The sequence below is a fragment of the Pinus tabuliformis genome, chromosome 6 (assembly GCF_031772625.1).
Source record: "Pinus tabuliformis cultivar Carrire ecotype Pingquan chromosome 6, CPIR1, whole genome shotgun sequence".
NCBI lineage: Eukaryota > Viridiplantae > Streptophyta > Pinopsida > Pinales > Pinaceae > Pinus > Pinus tabuliformis.
In genome coordinates, this window is record NC_142292.1 from 112,665,198 (window position 1) to 112,683,213 (window position 18,016).

The following is an 18,016-nucleotide window of genomic DNA, read 5'->3' on the forward strand; positions in this document are numbered from 1 at the left end:
ATGAGAGGAATATATTGCTACATATGTGGAGATTAATGTTACAGATCACTCTAAATTTTACAATTTAAAAACGAGAAGATAAATGACATTGGGTAAGATGTATCTCCACAATGATGAGTTAAACTTTAGGGAGAGATTAATGCTAACGAAGGTCAAAAGCATCAACATCCTTAATCACTTCAGGTCCAATTGGTAACGATGACCGGGAGGAATTTGCCTCAACATTAACGGCATGTATATTATTTTTTTTTGAGTTTTAGAGTAAACTTCGTTCTTTGAATATAAGTTTAACAATAACATTCTAAAATATACGGATTGAGAATCTCAAATTATAATATGAATATCGGAAATATTGTGGTTTTTATCTCAAATTATAATATGAATATCGGAATCATTGTGGTTTATTTTTTTTAAATATATATATATTTTTTTTCAGAGGAAAAATCTGATGATATTATATTGAGAAAATATAAACAGTGAATACATATGATGCCATTTGAAGCTGGTCAGCAAAACGGCCAAAAAGGACAGTGCTGGAGCGTTCATATACAATAAAACCAGACCATAAAGAAACGGCCGGCAGACAGGCCAAAGAGGATAAGAGCTATATAGGACAGAATCGCTACATCCAAAAGAGAATAATAGATCTATATGAGACCATAACAAGTTAAACATAGAGGAGCTGTCCATGAAAAGAAACAGAACAGACGAAGAGCATATGGCAAACGAAGGATCGAGGTCAAGGTGGGTCGATCATAGCATAAATATGGGGCAGAGCGGAGGAAATAGGAGCCTTTGAACCCTGAAATATGCATGCATTCCGCCATTTCCACAGGGTCCAGCATGTGAGAATAAATAAGGATCTCCATGTGATCTGCTGGTCCGCCCACCACCTGAAAGCATCCTGAACAGAGAAAAATACCTGGTAAGGAAAACCATATGAAGAGGAAAGATCGTACCAGATTTGTAACGAAGCCGGGCATTGAAAAAACATATGAATGTTTGTCTACCAGATTTGTAACGAAGCCGGGCATTGAAAAAACATATGAATGTTTGTCTGGCGCATGACAGCACATGCAGCATCTACCGGGTCCCGACCAGCCTTTCCTCTGAAGAACCTCCCATGTGAGGTTTCTGTTATAGAAAACCAACCAAGAAAATAAAAGAGCCTTGAGCTGAATAGAAGACTTCCAAAATTTGGTAGGAAAAGGGGGATCAAGCAGCTGCGGGAGAGAGGATGAAAGAGATGCGTATATATACTCTGATAAAAGGTTTTATAGTACTGTTTTTTTTTTTTTTTCAAAAATTTTTAGTGTATTTTATATGGGATAATTCAATTGGTAATAACTGTAGAAATTTTAGTGTAAAATTCCTTCTTTGAATATAAGTTTAACAATAACATCCTAAGGATTGAGCATCTCAAATTATATTTTAGTGTAAACTTTGTTTTTTGAAAATAAGTTTAACAATAACATCCTAATATTTTAGGATTGAGCATCTCAAATTATAATATGAATATACATAATAATAAAATTCTCAAAAAAAATTAGTGTAGTTTTTTTTGGGTAATTTAATTAGTAATTGTTGGCTGTGGAAACGAAGTCTCATTAAATCACAAGTCTTGTGTTCAAATCTTGTGCTATTGGCAATGGCTGGCTATGGAAATGAAGTCTCACTAAACCACAAGTCTTTGTTTCAAATCTTGTGCTTTTGACAATGGCTGGCTATGGAAATGAAGTCTCACTAAACCACAAGTCTTCGTTTCAAATCTTGTACTATTCCTGATCAAGTGAAATGTTAGACATAATAAAGATGTAATCTTACGAAATTTAAAAAAAATCTTTAATATAAAATTAATTTGCTTGGAAAAACATTCAAGTAAAACTAATGATCAGAAGTTTTATCACCGAAGAAGGACCAAATGCTGTATACAGGCATCAGACTTTGATTTACAGGGTAAAAATTTTTTGTGAATGCAACGCAAATTTACAACCGAAGAAGGACCAAATGCTGTATACAGGCATCAGAAGGAATAGTGAAATGTTAGACATAATAAAGATGTAATCTTACGAAATTTAAAAAAAATCTTTAATATAAAATTAATTTGCTTGGAAAAACATTCAAGTAAAACTAATGATCAGAAGTTTTATCACCGAAGAAGGACCAAATGCTGTATACAGGCATCAGACTTTGATTTACAGGGTAAAAATTTTTTGTGAATGCAACGCAAATTTACAACCGAAGAAGGACCAAATGCTGTATACAGGCATCAGACTTTGATTTACAGGGTAAAAATTTTTTGTGAATGCAACGCAAACCTGTAATGGCCTATGCAGGTCTCGAACCTGCGACCTTCGCGTTATTAGCACGACGCTCTAACCAACTGAGCTAATAGGCCAGTTATGTAAAACGTTATGTAAAAATATTAGTGACTGTTTATATACGAGGAATTGTGGCAACGGCAATCGAAAATTTTCTGCCGTCAATCAACGGAGCTAGAAGTAGGCACATCCCATTGCGGGTAAACTTAATTTTTTTATTTTGTATAAATACGATTTTGGTAAATTCCCAGTGAAAGTGCGCATCTCTAATTTCTATTAGTGAATTCCAAGTTGTGTTAAAAGGCAGAAGTGCTGCAGAGAGATGAAGGTCCACATACATGCCGCTGCAAAAGTGAGTCTCGTCCATGAAAAGTCAGCGCTCTGAGGCCGAGGTCATCTACCACTACAGATAAACAGTGCAAGCTAATAAAAAAAAATCACATCCAATATGTACATTTTATAGAATGTTTAAATTTAAATATTCCATATCCTATCAGAATGTTTAAATCTCAATAATTGATATTTGTATTATTAGGAGATTGCTTTGCATGCAAAAATATTTACCAGAGTAACTAAAACTAAAACATTAGTATGGTAAGAAGGCTTTTTGCATGGTGTATTGTCTAAACTTACCAAAAAAAACTTACTTTGATGATATAACATATATTTATCGACTTTCCTAATGACATTAACAATTTATAAGTAGAGCTTCGGCGTAAATCACATAAAGAGAGACATTTGTCGACGCGTTTCGAACCAACCAGTATCGCTCATCGTCAGGACAAGTTGAAGAAACAGATCCAACTTTGCATGCTAAATAGTCTGAGCAGAGCCTCCAACGGCTATCTTGAAGAAACAGATCCAACGGCTAGCCGTTGGAGGCTCTACTCAGACTATTTAGCATGCAAAGCGGGATCTGTTTCTTCAACTTGTCCTGACGATGAGCCACACTGGTTGGTTCGAAACACGTCCGAAGCTCTACTTATAAATATTATGATTTACGCCGAAGCTCTACTTATAAATATTATGGATCACAGAAGCCTCAATTCAACGACATTAACAATAACATATATATCTAGGTTAGTAACACAACAATAACATACATATCTAAGTTGGCAGTGTTGCTGCGCATAAACAATATCATAAAAATAGAATGAAATCTTATCTATTTGGATAGAGTCCACCTTAATTATATCTGGATGGTCCTCCTTTTCCTTTGAAGTGGTGAACTCTACGTCTGCAATCTTCTTTGCCAAGGAGGAGAAGTTGCCATTAAGCTTGTTACTCTATTTTTGCAGCTCATTAATGCAAGTCTCTCAATGCTCCATTAAGATACTTCCCGTTATCGTTTTAAGTGCCAATAAATGTTGATAATCTGCATGTATCTAGTGTTCCAAGTTGTGGTGTTCCCTGGAATCCAACCACCTATCTCAGCCTCGACATTAGCATTAGTAATAAATCTATGCCCCATCCTAGCTTCTCATTCTTCTTGTTGAATCTCATCTCTGATTGCCAAAAGAATGGAGTGAACATAAATGGTTTTTGATTGCTACACTTCACATTGAGACTTGGCACTAGAGGCGACATAGTTTTGTCTCCCTCCCCTATAGGTAGCAAGGCACTCTAGCTTGGATATGGTAGGGGTTAGCAAAGAAACTATGGGGAAAACCAAGGGCAAGAAAATTCATAGTAGGCAAAAGGATGGGGCTAGCTCACTAAGGGGAGGGATCAAGATACCAAGGATAAGGGATTTGTAACAACTATAAATGGAGGGACAAGAACAAAGGTGTTGACCAACTTTAGAGAGGAGAGACTATCACAAATAGAATGAAATTTTTAGCTGAATCAAAGCTAACAAAGCCCATCCATACAAACCAATGAAACAAAGGAGGATAAACAAATAAAATCTTGACATAGTAGGGAAATACATAGCATAGATCAAGACAATCGAAACAATTGCAAGGACTAAGTTTCCAGACCCAATAAACTACACAAAGATCTTTAAGATTAAATGAAAATATAAAGAAGAAAACGACATTAGAAGAAGAGGAGGATGGAGATTGAACTTGCTTGCTAATGCGTTGAAACAAAGCAACTCCCATGTATTTCCATGAGCTAACCTTACAGTCTACAAGCTTTGTAGAATTTCAAAGCCATAAAGACATAAACATGCGAGTGCAATTGTGCTCAGAGTTCCTAGTCCCATATTCTATCTCCAAAGGAAAATCAAGCACAAAGAGTAAACTTTTAGTATGGAAGCAAATGAAGAATATTATGTTGTTCGAGCCAACCCATTCACCAAATAAACTCTCACAAAACCAATTATCCAAAATCCAAGTGAGATACTAGTATATCTCCAACCTCAAGCACATCAATCACCCTTATTGTTCCCATGAAGTGCCATGAAAAAGAAACAATATTGAGGCAACCTACTATGTATTTCTAGCCTACACCACTACCTTTTAATAATCCATTCTCAACTTTCTTTGATACCTTGTTCATCCATTATATCAAACAATGTCAAGTAAAGGTTGCAATCAGAGCCTTATTTTTGCATTTAGATGTCATTAATGACCCTTATGAATGGATACATTTCTTTTAAAATAATATTTATAATTAAATAGAAAACTTATATTTTTATGAAACCTTCCTGCAATATGATGATAATGTAACTATATATCATAATATAAGATTTTTGTAGGTATAAAAATCTTCTAATAAAAGGAATAAATTAGATTTTAGAGAAGTTAATTTTTCTTATAAATTTATTTATTTTATGGTACGATAAAGTTTAATATTGATTTATTTTTCTTTTCAAATTTTTTATTATTTTGAAAAAAATTATTAATTTGAAAATAAATATTAATTAACTTAATCTTCAATAAAAATATATATTTAAAAAATAAAATATATTAAAAAAAATTAATAATAATAAGTAGAAAGATTATATTAATCTTAATAAAGTTATTAATGGTTGTCTGGCTTGATCTTGAATATATATTTAAAAAATAAAATATATTAAAAAAAATTAATAATAATAAGTAGAAAGATTATATTAATCTTAATAAAGTTATTAATGGTTGTCTGGCTTGATCTTGCTCACTTGGAGCTTTTCATCATGTAGCGAAATCATTAAAAACTAGTGCTTTTACTTCTTTATTAATTTATATTTAATAAATGTGAAAAATATTATGAATGTAAATTTTTCATTAAAATTTGTGATAAAAATCAAATCAATAAAAATGGAAGTGTTTTTAATGAATTATTCAGAATACAATGTATTTTTATGTAATTTTTATTACGATGAATTCATTTTTATCTACTAAAAACTTTATATATATGTTGAAATTATGAAGATTCGTGTCAAAAATTATAAAAAATGGTTAATTATCTCAATTAATTATTGTTAATTAAAATTATTTTCAATAATTAAATGATATGTTTTTTTATTTAAATTTCTACTAATAATATTATAAATTATAATATTTTATTGTAATAACTTTATACAACTTTATATTAATTTTCAAATCATAAAAAATAATTATTAAAATAAATAAATAAATAAAACTCAAATTTTAATTATTAAATAAATGTCTACACCATTTTTGACCATAACACTACAGCAAATGAATACAAAAACCCATCATTGTTGAATAACAAACGAATACAAAGTCATAGATGATCTCAACCAACAATGGTTAAATAGATGGCTGTACCAACTTGGTAAATCATAGTCTAACTTAATGAGATGTATGGGAATAAGTATTCATGTAAGGAACCTTTAATGGGATAAGTATTGATGTAAGGAAAGTTTCCTTATAATTATTAAGATAAGATAAGGTATTAATAGTGTTCAATAGTATAAAATAAAGATAGCAAAATTGTAATTAATTATTTTGTAATTAATAATTTTTTTTGAGAGATAATATTATTATAAATTATTTTGTAATTAATATCGAATGTGTAGTCAGATTTAAGTGAAAATGAGATAATTCGTGTCAATAAGAATGATTGTGGTTATTGAACAGTAGCAGCGATTGTTAAGTTGCGTTTCTTTTTAAGCGATTTTGGTAATTTTATTCGAATGCCGGAAGAACTGACAACATGCTTTTATGCCTTTGACTCGGAGAGAGTGGGGATCAAAGCGACTCTTCATTTGAGGTCAACGTTGGTCTGCAATGAATATTAAAGGAACATAACCACATTTTATACTTTTTGCGGTCAAAAGAATTATAAAGGAATTCTCTTTTATAAGCTTATGACTTTAAAGCATTTAAAGTGTCTCTTCTTTCCAAATATTTGAGTGGAAGCATGGACTCGTGGTTAATGATTACTTTATTTGAAAATTGAGAATTGTTTTGGTGGTAAACTAAAACCTAAGATTTAATGCGGAGGATTTCAAAGGTGTAAGACGGTGTTGTGAGGCGTTCTAATCTTTTTTGTGTTCAACCATTAAAGTTTTTGGATGTTGTCATTAAAAGTACAAATTTGTTTCCGAAGTGTTACATTATATTTATTTGAATCTTTTTTGAAATAGTTAATTGTTGGAAATTTGGAAAAAAAAAATTGTATCGAAATTGTTAATTCTCTAGCATAATCATGTTTAAATGAAGTGTTGAAGTTGGATGGCACCAATTATATGAATTGGAAATTTAAGATGCAAACATTGATGGAGGGATACAATGTTTAGTCAATAACAAGTGGTGATGAAGTGAAGCTAGATACAACTGCACCAATTCAAGAATGGGAGAAGCAAGAAACTAAGGTGAAAGTGTTGTTGCGAATGTCCGTAAAATACAACATTATACCATATATTAGAGATTGCAAGACATCGAAGGAGACATGGACGCCACTCAAGGACTTGTATGAAATGAAGAATACAAATCGACTCTTGTCCTTGAAAAGTAAGCCTTTCTCTATTAAAATAAAAGAAAATCAAAGCATCAATAATTTTATTTCAATAATTAAGGACCTTAAAGATCAACTTGGAGATATAGGAGAAGTAGGATCTAGCACTGGCCTAGTCATTATAACCTTAAATGGAATGTTAGATGAGCATCAAATGTTCATCATAGGTCTTGTAGCAAGGGGGAAGGTTCCCACTTTTGATGAGTTGGCAAGTATACTCATGTAAGAGGAAGAAAGGCTAAGGAATATTAGGCCTCAAAAATATAATTTGGCACTAATGGCGAAAGGGAAAGCACATTTCAAGATGAAGTCATGGGAAGGTAATAAAGGAGGAAAGTCACCATAAGGAAAGCCAACATTTGGTAAGTCACCATTTGGAAAATCACAATCAGGTATGACATCTCCAAAGGTTGATCTTAAGTGTCATTATTGTGGCAAGTTTGGACACTACTCTAGAGATTGCATGAAAAGGAAACACCATGAGTCCAAACATAGAAATAGAAGGCACATTGGTAATTATGTTGATAGAGGAGAAATGATGAATAATGGTGGCAAAAAACATAGACTATTTGTTACAGGTGCTGCACTATTTTCTAAAATAGATGATCCAAATACTTGGTTTGTTGATTTCGGAGCCTCCATTCGTATGCCATATAATAGACACTGGTTTAAGAACTTTCATGAAACTAACAATGGTACAAATATATATCTTGGAGATGATTGTGCACATGAAATCAAAGGGTATGGTGATGTACTAGTTACATTTCATAATGGTTGTGTTAAACTAATCTATAATGTGATGTATGTCTCTAGTATTAAGAAGAATGTATTTTAGTCTCCATTATAACTGGCCATGGCTTGAAGGTTGAATTTGTAAATTCACATTCTGTGGTGAAAGACATGTAGGATCATTTCAAGGTCATTACAACAGAAGTTAGAATTGGAGGTTTGTATAAGCTCAATGTGACAACTAAAATTCATCAAACATTGCCATCCACAACAATGACAACAAAATATTTTTATCTTCAATGTATGGCCACATTAATTTTCATGATGTATTACTACTGCAAAAACGAGGAATGTTAGAAGGGCTTCCAATACTTAAGAATGAATATTCTTCATGTGAAGGGTGTGCATTAGGGAAGAGTTCCCTACTCAGATAAACAAAAGGAAAAGGAATGTTCTAGAACTTGTGCATACAGTGTATGTGGTCCTATACAAACTGGATCATTAGGTGTAGCATACTACTTCCTGATATTTATTGATGAGAGTATGAAATATACATGGGTATACTTCATCAGAAAGAAGATAGATGCATTTGAATATTTTAAAGAGTTCAAAACTATGGTTGAAAAGAAAATTGGAAAATACATCAAAATCCTTCAATCAGATCAGGGGGGGGAATATATTTTAAATGTATTCATCAAATATTGCAAATCCCATGGAATTTTACAACAATACAAAGCACCATATATTCCACAACAGAATGGAATAGATGAAGGGAAGAACATAACTTTGGTAGAATGTTAAAAGGTAAGAATCTTACCAATTCTTTTTGGGTTGAAGTTGTTAATACTGCTGCTTACTTGAAAAATAGAAGTCCAACTAAAAGTTTAGATCATAAGACACCTCGTGAAGCACTCTATGGTTATAAACCAATAGTAATCCATCTAAGAATCTTCAGTAGCAAAAAATTCTCTCATGTTCCGAAAGAAGACATGAAGAAACTTGATGCGAAAGCCATCAAGTGTATTTTTATAGGTTACTGTTTTGATCATAAAGCTTATATGTTGTTTGATCCCTGCACTCATAAAATCATTGCAAGAAGAGATGTATTATTTCATGATCTTGTAGATGAAGGCCATAAGAATGACAAGTATAATGCATGACATATCCCTTATGAGTATGATGATATCATAGAGGAAGCAAATGATAAGTAGGAACAAAAAGAGGAGGAAGAATCCAGTGACATGGACACCTCTAGTAGCCACAACACATCAAGAGGAAGAGATGATTCACCGCAAAGTAGGAGAAGATATGAAAGCAATGAAGTATCAAGAAGGTCATCTTGTCAAGCTAAACCACCAATAAGATTTGAAGATTATGCTTTAATGATCAAAGTTATGAATGTTGTAGAACCTTCAAATTTCAAAGAAGCTAATGAACATAAAACGTGGAGAGATGCAATGAAGGAAGAATATGAGTCTATAATGAAGAATGATACTCGGGAACTGACAGAATTGCTTGAAAATAAGGTACCCGTAGGATCCAAAAGGTTGTTCAAACCTAAATTTAAATTTGATGAAAGTATAGATAAATATAAGGGCATGTTAGCCGCAAAAGGCTACTCACAGAAAGAAGGAATTGACTATGAGGAAACTTTTGCACCTGTATCTAAGTTAAATACAATTAGATTGATGATTTCTTTAGCTACAAATCATAAATGGAAACTACATCAGCTAGATATTAAGTCCGCCTTTCTGAATGGAGAACTAAAATAATAAGTATATCTTGTTCAACTAGAAGGGTTTATTAAAAAGGGTCAAGAGCACCTTGTTGGCAAGTTAAAGAAAGATTTATATGGATTGAAACAAGCACCAAGATCATTGTATGTGAATATTGATTCTTTCTTTCTTCAGAAGGGTTTTATGAAAAGAAAAAGTGACTCAAATTTGTATATCAAGACAGATCAAAATGGTCATGTTATTATGATTTCTCTATATGTCGATGATATTATTATAATAGGTAATGCCTCTAAGTTAATTGATTAAGTTAAAGGTAAAATGTCACTAAAGTTTGAAATAAAAGACCTTGGTGAATTGCATTATTGCTTAGGTCTTGAGATATGGATAGAAGGTGGACAAACACTAGTTACACAAAGTAAGTATACTAGGGAGTACTAAAAAGATTCAAAATGGACCAATGTAGGGAAGTATCAATACCATTAGAATAGAATGTCAAACTCTACAGTAATGATGGGATAAGAGAGGTGGATGGTACATTATATCATCAGCTGGTGGGATATTTAAAATATTTCACTACAACTAGGGCATATATAGCATATTCAGGTAGCATTCTAAGTCAGTTCATGGCCAAACCTCTTGAAATCCGTTAGGGAGTAGTGAAGTGAGTTATTTGGTATCTGAAAGGAACAATTAACTTTGGTATTAAATATATTGATGCTTCCAATGTTGAGCTAGTAGGCTATTTTGATTCATATTGGGCCAAAAACTGTGATGAAAAAAAATCAACTTCAGATTATGCATTCAGATTTTGCGCTTAAAAGAAGCTCATACCTCAAAAGATTTGATCCATCTAAGCTCTTTCTAGCTCTGTGGTTAAGATGGATCTATGTTGGTTTTGTATGGAAATCCTCACTTGTAATACTTTAAGACATTCTATTCTAACGATGAATTTGTTTTAAAGTTTTTTCTCTTGCTTTAACCAATCTTTCGGAATTCCATTACATATTAAGCTAGGAATTTTCTTAGGAAGTGAAGGTGTAATTCTACATGAGTCTGTTTTGAAAGAGTAATCTTTGGTATGCAATATGGATAAGGTTTTTCTTTTAAGCTATACAATGATATTTAAAATATTTAAAATGTTACATTTTGTTTAACCAACATAATTATATTAATAAATATGGTTAATATTATGAAATTTCATTCATTGATGTAGAGGAGATGAAGAGAATATGCCAACATCTTTTCCTTATAATTATAAGATAAAATTTAGATTAAAAGAAAATATAATTTACCAATATTATAGAGAAATGCCTACCAACATAAATACATGATATAATAATAAATATTTTATTACTATTCTCATTATATTTTTCCAATTAATTTCTTTAAAATATTATGGTATTAAATTTGGATTTTCTTTTATTACAAAATTGGGATTTGTGAGTAGTGTCTTACATCTAAAATTTTGGTTTGGAAATTATTTTGGAGATTATTCACATTGAAAAAGTACCTGTACATATTTATGTTCAACGATTTAGCCAACTTTTTGGTTTGGAAATTATTTTGGAGATTATTCAATTTGAAAAAGTACCTGTACATATTTATGTTCAACGATTTAGCCAACGCAATATTTTGTTTCATTTTGTACTACTTGGGTTGAGGGTCTCATAATATTTGTCAAAAAAAGTTTCAGAATCTATGAACAAAGTGATGTTTTATTTTATAATTACACGGATAAGCTTTGATCTCAACTGTTCGCCGGAGTTTGATGCAAATCCCATTTATCCTTTCATCCCTGTAGTAGGCGAATATTGTTTTATTATTATTATTAAAAAATATCAAACACAACGTAGGTTCCACAAAGTTTAAAGTTAGCAGTGGTATTTAAGGTTTTTAATTACTTGTGGGTGTTTCACTAAAAGCTGTTGAAACCATCATGTTTTTAGAGCTGTATTACATCATTATAATAGAATGGCCCAAGTTCTGCTTACAAATTCCTACACAGATAATATTTGTTTCCAAGGACTAATAATATGTTGGATTGTTGGATTTGAATATGCACACAGAACTGCATGCTAAGGACACAGAATAGAGGTAAGTAGTGGCTAACAGATCGACATTGGGAAACTGTTGAACAAAGAACAACCCATTGTACAGGCTGGGGATGTAGCTCACATGGTAGAGCGCTCGCTTTGCATGCGAGAGGTACGGGGTTCGATACCCCGCATCTCCAATTCTGAAAGAAACTTCTTCGTTTTCTTTATGAGAACTCAGAGATTCTTTATGAGAACTCAGAGATACAGAAGGATTGGGCCATGAGTTGTAAGCAGTTTTCTGTGTTGACATAGAGACACTGATTGTAGATGATCATTTGAGAGAGAGATTGTTAATTTTATGAAGCTGTTTGGAAAATCATATTCATTGTTTCACAATTCTAAATAATCAAACAATCCAACATTTCATCATATTCATTGTTTCACAATTTCTAAATAGTCAAACAGAAGGATTGTTGGTTTTGATGATATAGAGGAGTTGTTAAAGTGTATGATAAACAGATATTTTTAGTAAATGAAGTAAAATAACAGGTAGTTGATTTTCTGGTTAAAATATCCATAAATATATACAAGCATGAGGATTTTCATATTAAATTGATTTTCAACACCATGATTATGGTTGAAAATGGATAAACATTGAAAATTGACAAGCATCATTCGTTTACGTAAACACTGACAAACCTCATCATGAAGCCTTGTACTTCTAATTTTCCCTATGCTTTATTCCAAAAATTAATTAAAATAAGTGTAATTCAAGTCTAGGGCTTAACATAGTGGTTGAGAATAAGATCTTTCGTCACAAATGTCATACTGATGATTGGTGATGAGTTCTTATTTTACTTTAACATCAACTCCAAAATATTTTTTCCTTTACCTAAGAGAGCATAAACTTCCTTTCCCTTCGTTTTCTGCATTCATAATTTAAATCGTTTTCTGCATTCATAATTTAAATCACTTCAACATTTTCATTCACCCCTTTTAAGATATGCGACTTTTAAAAATAGAGAGAAATACTCCTATCAAGAGATAAGATAAATTTGACTTACATAACTAATTTAAGATAAATTTGACTTACATAACTAATTTTCGTTGCCACCAACATAAAGTTTAAAATTTTAAAATTGTGTAATCTACAAAGCATTACCTATATTAAATAGTTCACAATACTTCAATGGTCAATTATTTTAGTGTTAGATATTACAATTTATCTTACTACACTGATATATCACTTTATTGTGATATTGTGCTATATTAATGCTCTTTTCCTACGTTATAGAATATAAAAATAAACTCTTAGAAACGTGAAAGGGGCTTATTAATATAATTAATTGATTTTTGAGAAATTAACATTAATTTAATCGAAAAAAAATATATTATATTTTTTTCAATTTCAATTTTTAATGAACTTAAAACATTAAATAATAAATTATCTAAATTTAATAAACTTAATAAACAACACTATTCAATTTATGAAAAACAATATCAATAAAATTAACTATTTTTATCAAATTCAATTTTTAATGAAATTAAAACATTAAATGATAAATTAACTAAATTTAACAAATTTAATATACAATACTATTCAATTTATGAAAAACAATATCACTAAAATTTAATTTATAATATTAAGTAAATTTATAAAAAAAACAATATCACTAAAATTGAGTATACCCATATGAATGTGATCTCTCAAAACTTAATCCATCATGTTTTTTAAATGCAAACTAGTTATGTAAAAAATGAGTGACATAATATCTAAAAATTTGTCTAAAATTAATGGGTTGAAAGATTTCTAAAATTAAACTAATGGACAAAGACATAAAGACTCTACTTTAAAATAAAGAATTTCACAATACAACTAAATTAAATAGGATTGGAACATTCAATAAATTTAATATTATGACCCAACAAGATAGCGAACTTTGTATGACACTTTCTAAGTCTTACATTATTTACACCCAAGCTATTTGGGCTTTCATTTAGTTGCAACTCAATTTTATTTCTTATAAGGAATTTATTTTGATTGGATCAAACCATTATATAAAGAACAAAATTAACCATTTACTTTATTTATATCATATAATTTTATTATTTTTTATAGACTTTAAGTTTCTGTGGTCATTTTTTGGAAAAATATGATCTGATTATCCACAGTACTACGTTCATTATGTCGGCATTTCGAACCCCAAATGGGGTCCATCATCATGACAGAAAATGAATGATAGATTGAGAGAAGAATCTATCAACCAAAACAGATAAATAAATACCTAATAGATGATAAATTCAAGTAAAAGCTGACTAATTTAATTCAATTTTTATTATTTTATTTATTTTAATTTATTTTATTTTAATTCTTATTTTTATTAACCTAATATGAATTAGTAAATAATAAAACTAATTAATTCTATTGAAATAACAAATAAATAAATAGATTAAATGTAATAATAAGTTTATTTGTATAATTAATTTTTAATTTTAATAAGTTTTTAATTTTAATTTTAATTTAGTAACCTAATTGAATATAATTAGTTTATTTTAATTTTAATTTATATTTATTTTAACTTAATATGGATTACTATAATAATAATAATAATAATAAGTCTACTTAATTTTTAATGAAATAACCAAATAATAAATTAAATATAATTAATTAATCGACTAAATACTTAACTAGGAAAGTAATAAATGATTTGATTTGATTTAGATTTAGATTATTTTATTTTTATTTTTATTTTTATTTATAATACTTTATAGATTAATTTTATTTAATAAATATTTAATTCCTAAGTACTTAACTAACAAAGTCATAAATTATTTATAAATTAATTTCATTTTTAAATTTTTAATGTTAATGTTAAAATATGTTGTCACTAGAATTAAATTTATTATTTTTATTTTATTTGATAATTTTTTAGAATATTTTTTTCAATAAGAGTAGTTTTTTTTTCATATTTGATGATTGATTTTGAGAAAATTTGTGAGGGTGTGGAAAAATGTTTACCTTGTCTATCCCTACATTTACATGATATTATATAACTTAGTTTTATGATACAACCTTATTTTCAAGCCCTTGAAACTAATGAACCATGTATTTCTAAATGACTAGTTATAATTTGTCAAAAAATAGAAAATAGAAAATTAAACTTTAATTCACAAACCATTAATTATGTCAAACTCATGGCATCATATTACATTTGAGAGATTCTCTATACCAAAAATCCATGATTAAATATGATTATATTCAATAATTATTAAGCTAAGATTCTAATTAATAAAAAACAATGCAATTTTTACATTTAAAAATGAAATATGAAAATCTAATAAAAAAATCCTTTGATTATTATAAATATGTTCCAATAACTAAAGACCTAATATATCTTATATGTATGAAGGAAAGTTTTTTTTTTTTGACTAAAGAGATATCCTTCCATCACTATAAAGTTAGACAAGTTGTTCATAGCAATTTTGATAATGATATTTTTAAAATTATTTTCTTTAAATAAAAAATTTCAATTATCTAAAACTTTTTTTTTTTTTTAAATTTAATATTCAATTTACCAAAACACAATAAAAAACCATCCATAGCCTCTTGACCTCATTAAGTTGATCTTTAATCTAATCTAGCTCAATGTTCGTTTCCTTTGGAATTATACTTTCCTTTCATATATCTTCTTGAGACATGGTAGTAGAGATATGTACCATCCCTAGCCTCTTGACCTCATTAAGTTGGTCTTTAATCTAATCTAGCTAGATGTTAATGTATTTTGGAATTATGCTTTCCTTGCATATATCTTCTTGAGATATGTAGTAGATTGTGGTGTAAAAGGTAAAGAAGATGATTTCAATGATAAGTTTACATGAATACTATTTTTATGATATGTATTATATTATTTTTATTATGTTTCCTTTAATACATTTCACATAACGTTATAAAAAGGTTTTAGTAAATTTTTATAGAAAAGAATAATGATGTTTTCATTGACTAGGTCTTGAGGTCATGTGTTATGCAGTTACTGGTGTAGAGATAAAAATTATAGAATATTTATTTTTTCATAAAAATAATGTTATAAATCCAATATTTACCCATACAATAATTTTATGTGCAATGAAGACAAAATATGTTTATGAGACACGATCATAATATGAGAAAATGTAAATAGAATAAATAATTAGAATAAATGATTATCCATGTTTAAGGATAATATTTATATGATTAATTGGATATAACTGTTTTTCATAATAGTAATGGTAAATAAATTGGGTAAAGAATTATGTTAGGTATGAATAGAGGAAATACTTTGGATAGATTTTCAAGTATATATTATACTTTTAGTACTTATTAAAGATAAATATATTTTTGTTTCTGTATCTTAGCTCCAAAGATTTGGTGAAAATTTTGTTTCCCTTATTGTGTCGGTTTAAGTCTCTAGAAACATGTTGTAATCGACTTATTTATAACATTTATGAAATAGTTGTATATGGTGTAATAGAAAGACATCTATTAATTGTAACATTTATAAAACAATTGTATTTGTTGTAATTTTGGAGTGATAGCTACTGAAGTTACTAATTCTCCAGAAATTCTTGTTTTAGTGGGGAGACAAAGCATTATTACACATAATATAGACTAAATATGAAATTTAAAACATTATTCTAATTTCATAAAAATATTAAAGAAAATAATATTATTAGGAAATGAATAATATAAAGCTTTAAAATACAATACTATTTATTTTAAACAGATTTTGCAAATTTTGTCTAATTTAATTCACGATGGGAAATATTAATAATTTAATTCACGATGGGAAATATTAATAAGTTAAATGTAAATATCACATCAAAAATAAATAGAAGAAAAACTCTGAATAGAATTTGAAATACACATTATAATTCTGTAATATATTGCTACATATGTGGAGATGAATATTACAAATAACTCTGAATTTTACAATTTAGAAATGAGAAGATGAAGGCATTGGGTAAAAGGTATATCCACAATGATGAGTTAAACTTTAGGGAGGGATTAATGCTAACGAAGGTGGTGCCAGATTATCAAAATGATTAATGCTAACGAAGGTGGTGCCAGATTATCAAAAGCATCAACATCCTTAATCACTCCAGGTCCATTTGGTAACGATGAGCGGGAGGAATTTGCCTCAACATTAACGGCATGTATATTAAATTTTTTGAGTTTTAGAGTAAACTTCGTTCTTTGGATATAAGTTTAACAATAACATCCTAAAATATTAGGATTGAGCATCTCAAATTATAATATGAATATCTGAACCGTTGTGGGTTTTTATAAATATACGTAGTAATAAAATTTTCAAATATTTTTTTTAATTTGTTTGGGTAATTCAATTGGTAACGTAGAAAATTTTCTTCCAATATAAATTTAACAATAACATCCTAAAATATTAGAGTATTAGGGTGCATTTTGTTTGGGATTATTTAATTGGTAATGTAGAAATTTTAGTGTAAACTTTGTTCCCGAGTGGTTGGGAGTGCTCCCGAAACACGATTGCCATGGAAAATTTGTTGTCTGATAACGTAACTATATGATGCAGCATGTTGTGACGGATGTTGATGTATTCGATCTTCTTCTCAGAAATCTCACTCTAAAAAAATATAAATTTAATAATAACATCCTAAAATATATTTTTTTAATAATAACATCCTAAAATATTAGGATTGAGCATCTGCCCAAAAAATTTGTAAATGCGACGTAATAATAACATCCTAAAATATTTTAGGAATTTGTAAATGCGACGTAATAATAACATCCTAAAATATTTTAGGATTGAGCATCTGCCAAAAAAATTTGTAAATGCGACGAAAATGCGACGTAATAATAACATCCTAAAATATTAGGATTGAGCATCTGCCGAAAAAATTTGTAAATGCGACGAAAATCGTATCGTCGAAGTACGCAGAAATCCGATCTGTTATGGCCTATGCAGGTCTCGAACCTGCGACCTTCGCGTTATTAGCACGACGCTCTAACCAACTGAGCTAATAGGCCAGTTGTACGAAATAGTTGGTGATCTATTGGTGAGGGTTTATATAAGAAGAATAATGGTAACGGCAATCGAAAACTTTCTGTCGTCAGTCAACGGACCTAGAAGTAGGCACATCCAGTTGCGGGTGAACTTACATTTTTTTTCCTTCTTTATAAATACGATTTTGGTAAATTCTCATTGAAAGTGCGCATCTCTAATTTCTATTCAGCGAATTGAACATTGTGTTAAAAGGTGGCAGATGAACATTG

The 18,016-nt window shown here is 29.6% G+C and overlaps 3 non-coding genes across 3 annotated transcripts; 1 reads left to right on the forward strand and 2 right to left on the reverse strand.

Annotated features, from left to right (window-relative positions):
• Positions 1 to 2,324: 2,324 nt before the first annotated feature.
• TRNAI-AAU (transfer RNA isoleucine (anticodon AAU)) lies at positions 2,325 to 2,398 on the reverse strand. The gene has a single exon. It is a non-coding gene; the product is annotated as a tRNA-Ile (tRNA).
• A 9,456-nt stretch (positions 2,399 to 11,854) lies between these two features.
• On the forward strand, positions 11,855 to 11,927 carry TRNAA-UGC (transfer RNA alanine (anticodon UGC)). The gene has a single exon. It is a non-coding gene; the product is annotated as a tRNA-Ala (tRNA).
• A 5,769-nt stretch (positions 11,928 to 17,696) lies between these two features.
• TRNAI-AAU (transfer RNA isoleucine (anticodon AAU)) lies at positions 17,697 to 17,770 on the reverse strand. The gene has a single exon. It is a non-coding gene; the product is annotated as a tRNA-Ile (tRNA).
• Between the last annotated feature and the right edge of the window lie 246 nt (positions 17,771 to 18,016).